A 13,022-nucleotide genomic window follows, 5' to 3' on the forward strand; every position below is an offset into this window, starting at 1 on the left:
TTCCAGACTACTAAGCAGTGCGTAGCCACTTCAGAGAAATCATTAGAAGTTATTTAGCTGAGCTGGTGTGAGACACAAAGAGTTAAAGCTAAATCCCATTTTAAAGTAAACTTTGCAAAAGCAGTGAATTTTCTCAAAGGCTGACTGCTCTTGATTTGCAAGGATGTTCCTAGTCCTGATTTCAATTAAAGAGAAATCCTCAGGCATTTCTTCAGTTCTGCGGTGTCCTTTATTCCACATGTATATATATTGAGTAATAAACAAAACAAACAAAGACTGTATTCTGCAATGAACTGCACAGGTCCCGTGCAATCCCAGGGAAATCAATAGGTCAGGGTCTGGCCTTGGATTGCCTCAGTATCAGTTGTCAATAATTCCCCCAGCTTCAGCAGAGTTTACATCTGTGTAAGTAAAAAATAAATGTGGAGATACAAATCTGTCTGTGTATTCCCTTAAAAAAAAAAAAGAGGAAAAAAGTAATACTGAGAGAAATAAATAGGTAGCCGGCATTGCAAGCTCTGATTTATTTGCCAGCCCTCCCGAAATCATGAGAGTACATTTTAAAGAAAACATTAAGCCCAGCTTTGGGATCTCTTTCTTTGCTTTCTGTTGTTGCATCCCTGGCTCCCAGCTTTCCCTGCAGTTCACAAGGTCCAAGACCTTGTTTGTACAGTGGTGGCTGAGGCTCACACAACCGTGTGACTGGGTCTTTAAATAGTAGCAATGATGAGGATGATAATAATAAAAATTTTAAAAATATTGTTAACAACTTGGGGTTTTTTGCAAGTGCTGAATTACAGATTTCTTTCATCCTGCTCCTGGTAATATTTTAAGAATGGTATGTTTTCCACCACAGCAGGCAGCACCAAGGAACGCCAAGGCTAAGCTGGGCACTGGGGAAATGAGTTCGGTCTGTGTTTCCTCCCATTTTCCTCCTGCCCCATGAGCCCCAGTGATTACCCTTGGCACTGGACAGGTCCTGCTGCTGCTCAGCACAGGTGCTGAGCTCTTTGGGTGTGGATGCTGAGCAGCTTTCGAGGTTACACACCTGGGTTTGCATCTTGCTCACGCCAGAAAGGTTCACATGGAATTTGTGCTGGAAGGGGGTGATTTGTATTCCATCTGTTAATTAAAGCAAAGGAAAAGGAAGGTGAGACAGGGGCCTTTGTCACCCTATAAGGTCAAAGGGACAAGACCCATATGTGATTCCCTGTTCTGGGAGAGGAAGGAGGCAGAGAGTGGTAGTAAAAGCATCTCAGCAATGGCTGTGACTTCCCCACAGTCCCACTGCAACTCTGTGACAGAGTGGGCAGTGGAGTGGCCTCAAGGTGCCAGGGCTGTGGCACCTAGGGCAAACAGTCAGCCTTATGCCTCTGGCTTAACACTTCCCTGGAGTGAGAAAGTACTTAGATTGGAGACATTTTAATGTCTCTCTCTATCCTGTTGTAGCTGAACCTTGTTTTGAAATAGATCAGATTTTCATTCCCATTTAAGCCAGCATAAATCAGGAGTTAATCTAGGCAAAGTCACCCAGCTCTACTGAAGCCTGTGGAAATGCACTCGCAGGTGATTGCAGTCAGGCCTTGTGCTCTCAGAAAACACTCGCTGTGCTGGGAGAGCAAAACTGTGCTCTGGAGCCACAAATATCATTACCCACCTTTTGACATGGGCTCTTCAGCTCTCCCATCTTCTGGTTCAGCCTGGCCAGAGCTTGCCCGGTGTGTGTATGAGGCTCCATATGCCCTTTAATCCTCCCCACGTGCATCTTCCCAAGTCTTCATTTGTATGCACACATTTAGTAATCACTCACTCTGGCCATAAAGCCTACAGGATTTTAAATTGAACTGAAGTCTCAAATGCTTTAAAAGAATTTATGTTGCATAATTGTACGGGTTTGCCTGAAAACAAACAATGATGTATGGCTAAAATACTCTCCTGGGGAGATGACTCAGATCCTTCCTTATGACTTAGACCTTGCTGGGCTGCTGATGGTGCAGCTTGTAATCTCTGCTCTAGATGCAGGGCAAGGGAAGGCAAACAAAGGAGCAATGCATCGAGCAAGGGGCAGAAGATCAGAAAACATGAATTATCTGGAGCTTTTGTGCAGACAGCACAGGACACACCTGTACCAGTGGTACTGGATCTGGGTGGGTGTGGGGGTCAGTTGCCACCCCAGGGTGCCCTGCAGTGATGAGGCTTCACACAGTGCCAGTTTGGGTGTTTTGTAATCCATGAGGGTTGCAGGCAGGTCCCTCATGCCTGGGTGTCTCATTGCCAAGCGCTGAGCAGATGATCTGACACATGGGCTGCTTTGTCTGTGCCCTACAAATGTTCTCGCCATCAAGTCAAGAGTTCATGTGGGTTTTTGCTGTCACTGTTTTCACTTTAAACATCTTCCTTTACTTTGTTTTCAGTAAACATGCTGTATGTCCCAAGGACACAGTGTGACTGTTGATAATTAAGTCAGTTTTCAAACAGGGCTCAAAAAGCTATATGAAAGCTTTACTTTGTGGATGTGATATTCAACCAGTGCTTAAATGTCCTTCAGCTGTGATGGCCACCCCCAAGAGTCCTAAACAGGTGTGGGAAAGATCAAAGAGACCTTAATGTGTTTTTAAGATCTGCTTGGTACATACATAAAACAGTTTCCAGTGGTGGCTTTGCAGATTTGGGGATTTTGCCGTTTTTCTGCCATTTGCAGATTTGGGGATTTCTGTTCTGAGCACGCACTAAACCCGTGGCTGCCTCTGTGTGTGATCTGGATGTGGCCTCAAGTGGATCTATCCCTTTCTCTCTGCCATTGCCAGCTGGGCAGGGGATATCTCAGGGTCTGTAGCTCCTTGTCAGCACTAGAAGTTCAGGGCACACTCCAGTGTAACTTGATGCACTTGCAGCTTTGCAGCCCTGGCCAGTGCCCTCCACCCTTCCTTTCCTAAACCAAAAACATCAGGTATGAAGTTACCATTGCAGAGCAGACTCAAGAAGCGTGTCTGCTTCCCATTCCAAGCAAAGCATAGCACAGCAGTTTAATACCATCAGTTTACAATGAAAGAATATTAAAAATAGGAAGAAAAAAAAAGGAAAAAAAAGATTGACTTCGTGGCAGAGAATAAAATAAGAAACTTTTTCTGCAGGCAATGCCAAGCATCATCAGGGAATATATCAATTCATAACAGCTGTGGGCAGCTATTTCTGTCCCAGACTTCACTAGTTTAATGGGAGCAGCATGGTGAAAGTTAACAGATCTGTGTCCAGCAAGGTTAATTCCGAGGTTACCAGATTATGATGCAAAGAAAATCAGCTGGTGTTTTTCTGTCTCGCTATGAATAGCACAGTTGCATTATTGCTACCGGAAGGGTAGTCAGCTCTTCTCAGTCTGTGGTCTCCCGCTGTGGAGGGAGGAACTTGTGAAAAATCGGTTTCCTTTCCAAACATACCCTTCTGCCTTTCTCATTCAGTGCCTACGTAACCAGAATGCTGAAGGGGTGGCTGCTAATATCACAACTGTTTGGGATCATGTTTTGCAAGAGTCATTATTTTCTTTAAGTCCAATCAGTAAGTTTTGCGCTCTTTATTTTTTTTTTTAAGGAGATAATAAAACCCAGAAGAGTTGTTAAAAACGCTTTCAAGCAGTGTTTCTGCAAAAATGCTTCTGGTTTTCTCTTCCACCCTGTCACATCTCCTGTTCCAAAATTATCTGTGTGGCCCTTCCACCCTGTAGCATCAGTGGCAATGGCAGCAGGAGGCCACTGTGCTTTTTGCAGAGGATTTCCAGTCTGAACACACCCACCAGCCTAAAAGAGGAGGAAAAAGACATGCAGTGAGGAGATTTGCAAACAGCCCCATGGGAAGGTGATGGCAGAGGAGAATCTCTTGGCTCCTGCCACGGTGCTCTGTCCTGTCAAGGGGGGGCTGTAGCCAGTTTGTGCTGCCCAATTTGACAGACAGCATGAAAACGGTTTCATTTCCTGACTGTACAAGTGTAACTCACAGAGGCAGATTGGCAACGATGGTTTAGAAGTGAAATGAAAAACTTTCCAGCTCAGCTTTAGACACATCAGTCCAGAATAGAGCTAACCATATACTTTCATAATGTGCTTTGAGAAACTGGTTAAGGTACCTGAAGAAGTGCTAAGTACCATTAATAGAGCTGACAGGATAAGTCTGAAACTCTGCTGATAAAATACTTGCTTCCATCAAAATGCATTCAAAATTATTTGTGTTTCCCAAAGGCTGACCAGGTTTTAAAAAAAAAAAAAAAGGAAAAGAAAAGAACACAACAGTGGCCTTACCTTGAGTCCTGTTTGCAGGTTTGGGCACTGAAATGTAGGAAAGATATAATAAAACTACTAGAGAGCATCCAAAGGATGGACATGAGGATGGTGAAATGCCTCGAGGGGAAGCCATAAGAGGAGTGGCTGAGGTCACTTTGTCTGTTTAGCCTGGAGAAGAGGAGACTGAGGGGAGACCTCGTTGTGCTTTTCAGCATTCTCACAAGGGGAAGCAGAAGGGCGGGTACTGATCTCTTCACTCTCATAACCAGTGACAGGACTCAAGGGAATGGCCTGAAGCTGAGTCAGGGGAGATTTAGGTTGGATATTAGGAAAAGCTTCTTCACCCAGAGGGTCATTGGGCACTGAACAGGCTCCCCAGGCCAGTGGGCACAGCCTGACAGAGTTCAACAAGCATTTGGACAACACTTTCAGGCACATGTTGTGATTCTTGGGGTGTCCTGTGCAGGGCTAGGAGTTGGATGCCATGATCCTTCAGGGTCCCTTCCAACTCAGGATTTTATATGATTCTATGATTCTGTGATATTTTTCACTCTGGAATTGCAACCCTGTTTTATTGTTTATTATATACTGTAATAATAGAAAGTAAAGGATTCTCAATAAAAATCAAATGCTTTAATCTATCCAGGATGGTCTTCCCTTTGGTTTTGAGGAGAGTTTCAGCAGTTTTCTTCTGAATCAAAATTAAGCCAGACTTGAAGCAGTCAGGCTCTGCAGTGAGCTGGAAGGTGCAGCCCCAGCATCCCAGTTCTGCAGTACCAGTTTGCTGTGGGGCTTCCCCAAGGATCTGCTCCGTTGCTCAGGCACAGGAGAGAGAAGGTGCCCCAGTCTTGCATTCACAGTGCAAGTCTGAGCTGAGCTGCTTTGTGGTTGCTCCAAGGAAAATGAAGACTAGGTCATGAACTTAAAATAATGCTCTTTGATTCTCTCAGGCTATATATAAACTGCCTGGAGGATTCATGTTGCAGCCTGCTCCAGCAGGATCTTGGTCTCCTAAGTGTTCACGGAAGGGAAGGAGAGGGAAGGGAATTTTGCTATCCCTAGTTTTTGGCAGAAGGGCAGTGGTGTGCAGCCAGGCCATTGACCCAAACCTGCATGTTCAGGACCCTCACTGCTCCCTGTGGCTGTAGTGTACATGGGACATCACCATGAGCGTCACCTCCATCCAGGGAAGAGGGAGTAGAGGAGCCCCCTGGCTCTCCTACCTTCACATAACGCAAAGCAGGGAGCAGGGAAGAGCCTTTCTAGAGCTTTTTACCTCTGACCATGGAAATGCAGTCTCAGTTCTCCAGCTATCACTGGTTAATCAGCATCTTCCCCAGAGCAGAACAAGGATCTGACTCATGACTCAGAGCCACGTCTCCATGCCTGGTCTCCTCCAAGGGGAATGCTGCCTTTTCCATGGGGATGGTTAAGTCCAAAAGCATGAAAATAGCAGGATTTTAGGGTTGCTGGCCTTAAAATGGACCTTCAGAAATAGTTTAGTCAGATATTACCTTGAGCATTTTCTATGTGTATTCTTGCTAACAAGCTCTTGTTAGAATATTTGTGGAAAATAAACTCTGGCGAGACATGAGCAGAGCCAAGAAGACTTATTTAAGACAAGCAAATATTTGTGGGAAAGCTTGTGTCTGTTTGTGCTATGCACCCAACACTATCATTCAGCATTTTTCATGAGATACTTTTTGATCAGAGGAGAGATCAATTACCGTGTATCCATTTCTGTGTTTTCCAGCTGTGAGGCACCAGTAGAAATGTTAGTATTTCCTCCAAGGAGAATTTGGTTTTGGCTCAGAACTTCACTTGAAGAGTTAACATTTCTGGAGCCATGACCTCCAAACCACAAATAGAAAGAAAAATAATGTAAGATAGATGAGCACAGAGTTCTGGAAGCCCTGAAGAGTGAAAAACAAATTTCAGCATGTTTTGTAACCATCCTCTGGAGTTAGGAAAAAAGGACATTTTAATAAAACTGCACCCTAGAGCCCACAGAAGGTTGCTTGATAAATCAAAAAATGCACAACTGAATGTGGGATGAAGGCTGGGTCTGTAGTCCTCCAGCTCTGAAAACACCATCCCAAACATAGGAGCAGGAAAGCTGGTGTTGGCCACTAGATAAGCCACTGGTTGCTGGACTCCACCAGACTCCCCTGAGCGACTCAATAATGGTATTTTTCTCACTGAAAATCAGCTGGTGGGTAACGAACTTTCTGCCAAATCAACACACCTGGTCTGTGAAAAGAGATGCAAGTGCACAGCTCTGACCCCATCTCCAGGTTAACACCCCTGCCCCACCAGCCCCGCCTGTGGTGCTACTGTTGCTGGGTTAATGGTAGGACTTGAGATCTTAGAAGTCTTTTCCAGCCTAAATGAGCTTCATTTCAGAGGAGTGGAGTCCAATGGTCCCAGTGACCACATTGTCAATGAGGATACAAAAGACTTTGTGAAATCAGTCTTGAAGAAAGCAGAATGTCACGGTCACTGTTCTCCTTTCCACACGTGCAACACCCCATTGGAGTTATTTATCCTCCCTACTCCTCCTGCTTCTGTGTTTCCATCCATTGCTTTTCAGGCCATTTCCACTGTCCGTTGTCCTCCTGCTTACAACGTTTTATTCTGGGCTGATGTCCCTTTGTCGTTTCCCACAAATACACTGTACAAGAGGACATTATTTGTCTGCACTCGAATAAAAGGATGGAAGAAACCAAAATTAGATCAGTAATTCCACATGTGTAAAATGCCATGCAAACAACTGCCAAGTTCGTCCAAGTCAGAAAAGAGAAGGGATAAAATCAAGGAGCTGTGAAAATCAGGAATGATTTCACAAGCTTCAGTAAAGATATCCAAGCATGGGAATCCCTACACTCGTGTGGAGAGCTTTGAGTTATTGATTTCATTATCTTATGAGATACATCTCTTACAGCTCAGAGATGTTGCTTCTGTTTGCAGCTCTGTGATGGAAAAAAAGGAGAATTATTCCAAAAAACATCTCTCCTGACACACACTGGCTCCTGTTTCTCTACCACTTAAATGAAGGTGGTTGCAGTTGAATAAAGCAGATGGAAAAGGAGGGAATGCCCATGCAACAGCAAGTGAGATGAAGCAAGACCAGAGCACATAATCCATCATGCTTTGTGCCAGGTGTCCCTATGTCCCACCCTGACCTGTAGGGTGGTCACTGTGCTGGGTGGTGATGCTTTGTGGCAAAAAACCAATTTAATAGCTGGGTATCTGTATGTACTCAGATGATTTTGCTGTGGATTGGAATCCAATGACTGGAAATGGGATCATGAAGTGCTGTGTCAGACTGGAAGGAGGGATGTGCCATGGGGGTCTGTGTCGAATCCAGTTTCAAGATAATGCCTTAGTTAATGGGGAGCAACACTGCATGAATGATCTCAGCAGGTGTTTCTGAATTTGAGGAGTGATGAGCAACACAACTACTTGGCAAACAGGGCTTTAAAAATTTGCTTAAGGAAAAAAAAAGAAGTGAGAAACCTCATCTCCTTGCCTGCAAGCATACAGTGCTTTGCATCAGCAGTGCTGTGCACACTCTGCTCAGGGCTGATGGGGCTTGTGGTATCCAGTTGCAGTCGGATGAAAGCGAGGGGAGACAAAAATAGCTCTGCAGCCCACACCCCACCCACAGAACAGCACAAGTCACCCAGAGCAGTTGTTTGCTGTATTGGAGGCTGCTGGAGCAGCGTTCTCTGCAGTTGCAACCTCCTGGCAGGTTAAAGCTGTGCTTGGGGACAAGTATCACACTCTCATCAGCACCCAAACCTTCATGCAACAGAGGATTTGCTTTACTCCAGGTGGAGCTGAAGCCATGTTGAGAGCTGGCCACTGTTGCCCACCCCATAGCCAACCCTCAAGTAAGGATATTTTTTCCACATGGTCCCTGCTCCAGTTTGGCCAAAACAGCCTCAAGCAAGGGAATGTGAGATTAATCACCCACTTTTCCCCAGGCCATGTGCTGTCCTTTTGTCCCTGTGGTTTCTCATAGAGTTTCCAAGCGAGAGGTGTTGCCTGGAGGCTGTCACCGCACTCCCAGGCAAAGTTTCTGGTGCTTTGGTTGTCTTCTTCATCATTTTGGAGCTTCAAGGGAGTTTCTGAGAGGAGAAAAGATGATGCTGAGACTGACAGAGCAGTAACGATTTGAGTTTCTCCATCCTGCATATGAAACCTCAGCAAAGGCTGAAATTTTCTTGCAATATAAGGTAAGCTGTCTCTCATAAATCCCAAACTTGAGTCCCCAAGGTGACATCTCTCTGTCCTGAGCCCCTTGTTCAGAGATTGATTTGGGGCAAACCCCAAATCAAGCCAAGCTGGATGTGGTTAAGAAGGGGATGGTGTCACACGCATCTGACACCCAAGACCGAATTCAGTGGCCCGGGAGAATAAGCCAGGACTTGTTTGTCTTTGGAAGAGAATACCATCTCCTCAGAAGTTGCTCAGTTCTGTGGTTTCTCTCCAGTGATCCTCAGCATCACAGGTCTGTCATGGTCCTGCTTGACAAAAGGAGATGTCCAAAGGAGGGCAATGCAGATGGTGAAGGGCCTTGAGGGGAAGCCTTGTGAGGAGTGGCTGAGGTCATTGGGTTCAACCTGGAGAAGAGAAGGCTGAGGGGAGACCTCATTGCAGTTACAGCATCCTCATAAGGGGAAGAGAAAGGGCAGGCACTGTGGTCACCAGTGACAGGACCCGAGGGAATGGCCTGAAGTTGTGTCAGGGGAGGTTTAGGTTGGATGTTAGAAAAAGGTTCTTCCCCCAGAGGGTGATTGGGCACTGAACAGGCTCCCCAGGGCAGTGGTCACAGCACCAAGCCTGGCAGAGCTCAAGAAGCATTTGGATGATACTCTCAGGCCCATGGTGTGACTATTGGGAATGGTCCTGTGCAGGGCTAAGGATTGGACTCCATGATCCTTGTGGGTCCCTTCCAACTAAGCATATTCTGTGATTCTGTGGGTTACCCCAGCTCTGTTAGTCCTTGTGTAAGCACTATGGATATTTTTGACTGTCCTTTTCAATTCCAGCTGAAGTCGATGCCACAGGCAGCTCTCTTAGTAGATTGCTTTCGTGATTTATGCAGGTCCAGAAGAGTCCAAGGATCATTTATCTTCAAACCAGGAGAGAGATGAAAGAGTCATGGTAGTAAAATTTCCTGCAGAGCTAGATCTGAGCATCAAAGAGGGGAAAATGTCATTGTTTTACTGAGACACGACGACGTGAGGCAGGTTTTAATGCTAGGGGATTTTTTTCTAACTGCATAATTTGCCTTAAAATGAAAAAGAAGTTTTGGGAAATGAAAGAAGGGCAAACAAGCTTGGTGAGCTCTGCTGGAAAGAGCTCTCTTGGAGGGGAGTAGAGCCTGAGGGGCATGTTCTTGGGATGTGGAGGCAGCACTGGGCAGGCTCAAGCTGTAGCTGCCAGGTGTCCCATTGGAGAGGGCAGGCAGTGCAGCTGAGCCTGGGAGAGCTGTGCCATCAGCCCTGTCCTGTGGTGCCTGCATGAGGCCACACGCCTTCAAGACACAGGTGTCTGCCCCAAATCCTGATGGGCATGCTCTGGGTCTGTACAGCAGCATGAGCATGTGTGTGTTGTGCTTTGTCCAGAGAAGTTGTGGATGTCCCATCCCTGCAAGTGTTCAAGGCTGTGTTGGATGGGTCTTTGAGCAACCTGGTCTAGTTGGTGACATTCCTGACCATGGCAGGGGGGTTGGGTCCCTCCCAACCCAAACCATTCTGTGGTTCTATAAAAAAGAAAGTTCCTGATCTCAGTGAGTCCAGCTGAAAATATGGGAAACATCCCTCAGCCACACTCCTTGACCAGCTCCTGGGCCAGGGGTTTGATGGAGCATCAACCAACCACAGCAGCAGGTCCTGCGAGGTGGGGACACATCTGCCCTCACCCTGCCTCAGGAGTCTCAACCAAAGCTCAAGTCTTGGGAAATCTGATCACATCAGAGGGCTGGAAGGAAACCGAAGGAAGGAGAGGGCTGGGAAAGGGTCTGTTTACATGTGCAGCAGATGCTATCTAGAGGAGGAAAATACTTTTATTTCCCCTGTGGACTGCCCGTTGATTTTCTTGCGGCAGGCACTAATGGAAAATAATAAAACCCATTTTAGTCAGGCTGTATCTAGAACACTTACAGGTCAAGCCAGTACTCAAAACAGACCGTTAGGGAACATAACACATTAGTTTGTCACTGGCATCTACAGTGGCCAGGGGATTTTTACCATTTGAAATTGAATTTTATAGGTCAAGGCCTTTCGTGGGCCTTGAAAAACAGTGTGTCTCTGTAAAGTTAACATGAATGTGGAGGCAGTTACTGGGCGTGGAGATATGCAATCTCTGTGTTTGTTAACAGTGAAAAAAACCAAAGGAGACCCATGGTGGAAACTGTGATACGGCTGTAAACCCCAGAATATCCTCATTAATTGTTATGGACTCACATATTTCAGTATCGTCTTCCAGCCTCTAAATCAAACCCACAAAATGCACAGGAGGCGTCTTTCACTGAAAATTATGTCCTCTTGGTTTGTAATTTAAAATTCACTGATGACTGTAAAGGAAGCTTGGTCACAGAAGCCTGAGTTTCTTAGAAATGAGTCAGAAGTAGATAATTTGTTTAGGGGAGATAAACTCAGTTCAAGATTCAGATAACCTCAAACGTCTTCCATGTGGTTTTGTATTTGACAGAATAAATAAAGCAGGGACATGAGGTGGTGCCTGAACTGCCACACACACAAATGTGCACATACACTGATGTCTCTTTTCTTCTCCACCCCTTTCCCTTGCACAGCCCTGTCCTCACAGGCTGTATAAGGGCACCCAGCACTTACACATTGGCTGCCCAAATTAGAGACAAGGGCCACCAAAAGCCCATCTGTGAGCACACTGGAGGCTGAGGGTGGTTCATGCACTGTGCCCACAGGCTGCCCCTATCCTCAGTCACCCCAGAGATGAGGGTCCTCCGCATGGTGCTGTGCCCCAAATCCAGGTGTTTTCCATGCTAAGAGCTGCTGGTACTGATGGCCTCATGGTGGTACCAAATCCAGGTGATGGGTGGGTCTGGCTGCGGGTGTCCCAGGCATTCACTGGGGTGATCTCACCTCACCTGGTCACCTCCCAGGTGGGATGGGAAGCCTTGTTTCTGGACTCGTTTGTATGACATTCCCTTCTCTGCCATCGCCAAACAGGTCCAGGCTGCAAACCCCACTCTGAGCTGAGCAGACCCTCATGTGAGGGCCATCAGGGTGAGGCCATTTGCTCACTGGAGGCAAGCGTGCTGTGAGCATTCTCCATTCATCTCAAACACGGAGGAACGAAGTATCATTATCCCCATCTTCCAGAGAAGGTGTTTAATATGAGGCTTTGGCACCATGCGTGGGAACTCCCTACACGCCTTGCGTGCGTCAGAACTGCATTTTATTAGTCCTTATCTGAACCGCACTTTGCTTTGCTCTCACTCCCGTTGTATTTTCTCCATTGCTTCCCTAAGCAGCATCTCCCAGGAGGAAGGGGCAAAGCCCCATCCCTGTGCCTAGGGGCTGTACAGGATCGACCCTGCCCAGTGCCTTTCTTACCATGCTGGCGTGTGTGTCAACCTCACAAACATCACTATGCTGTTTTCCCCTTCCTTTATCTATTTTTAACCCAACGCTAAATGTGCATCTCAGGAGTGAAGCGTGTTGTGTTGCCAGCAACTGCTGGTAGGTGGGAAATCCATACGGCCACTCTGTTTCCCAGTGATATCCACTGAAATCTGGAATCACTATCATTTCTGCAGGTTTTTCCTGTGATTCAGCTCTGGTAAAACCCCCTCTTGGGATGGAATGAATTGCATGGTGTGGCTGTGCTAAGTATTGATCGACGTTTTTGTCTTTATATGGAAAGCTGCACAGGCTGCTGGGTAGGAATTGGAGAACAACAAATATTAAAGCTGCTGATGTTTAGATAGCAACAAAGATCTCTGGTTCCTCATGCTCATAATGAAAACGCCTCTTCCGTGCCACATGAGGAACTGAGGTGGACAGTAAGAGCCTCTGCAGAGAGGGTGGCAGCATGAGCCCCTCATGCAGGTGGAAACAGAAGGGATGGAGGAAGAATGCCCAGGGCAGAGCAGCACAGAATCTAGAAATAGCATTTATATCTCCAAATTACCATTGCACAGTGCTGCACAGTACATGAAAACCCCACTACTTTTCTTTTTCCCAATGCTTTTATTACCTTAAAGCTTCTAAAACCTTCCTTGTCCATGGAGAGGAAAGATTACCCAGTAAAATCCAAGGACATAAAACTTGGGGGAAGGGAAAGAAGAGATCAGTTTAAAGAGTGTGTGAATGTAAGAAATAACGAAGTTCAAGTCAGTAGGCTGCTTTTGCTGACTCTGGCGAACTCTCATCTCAGGGACCTGTGGTTTCCCGTGGGTCTGCAGCGCTGCCCGACCACATCACCCTGCTCTACCTGCCAGCAGCTCTTTGATCAGCCCCTTCGCAGATGACAAAAAAATTGCATGGGCTGTCCAGATCTCATCCCCAGCTAATGGCGGTTTTCATGTTGAATCAAGCACTGAGCTCCACGTTTTGGCTGAGCTCCCTGTTGTGTCCAGCTGATCCTCCCTGCTCAGTGGCAGCAAAGCAGAGTCCAGGAGCTGCTGTCAGTGGAAAGGCCTTGGGGACATGACCCAGACAATGAGATCCATTTGGATATGCCCTTGTGGTGTTC

General features: G+C 46.4%; 1 long non-coding RNA gene across 1 annotated transcript; it reads right to left on the reverse strand.

The window, feature by feature from the left end:
- LOC108495166 lies at positions 1-1,946 on the reverse strand. The gene is made up of 3 exons (XR_001874016.1): positions 1,658-1,946; positions 1,049-1,122; positions 1-401 (listed from the first exon to the last, which is right to left on the reverse strand). It is a non-coding gene; the product is annotated as an uncharacterized LOC108495166 (long non-coding RNA).
- Positions 1,947-13,022: the final 11,076 nt, after the last annotated feature.

The sequence above is a fragment of the Lepidothrix coronata genome, unplaced genomic scaffold (genome assembly GCF_001604755.1).
Source record: "Lepidothrix coronata isolate B3197 unplaced genomic scaffold, Lepidothrix_coronata-1.0 Scaffold29, whole genome shotgun sequence".
Classification (NCBI taxonomy): domain Eukaryota; kingdom Metazoa; phylum Chordata; class Aves; order Passeriformes; family Pipridae; genus Lepidothrix; species Lepidothrix coronata.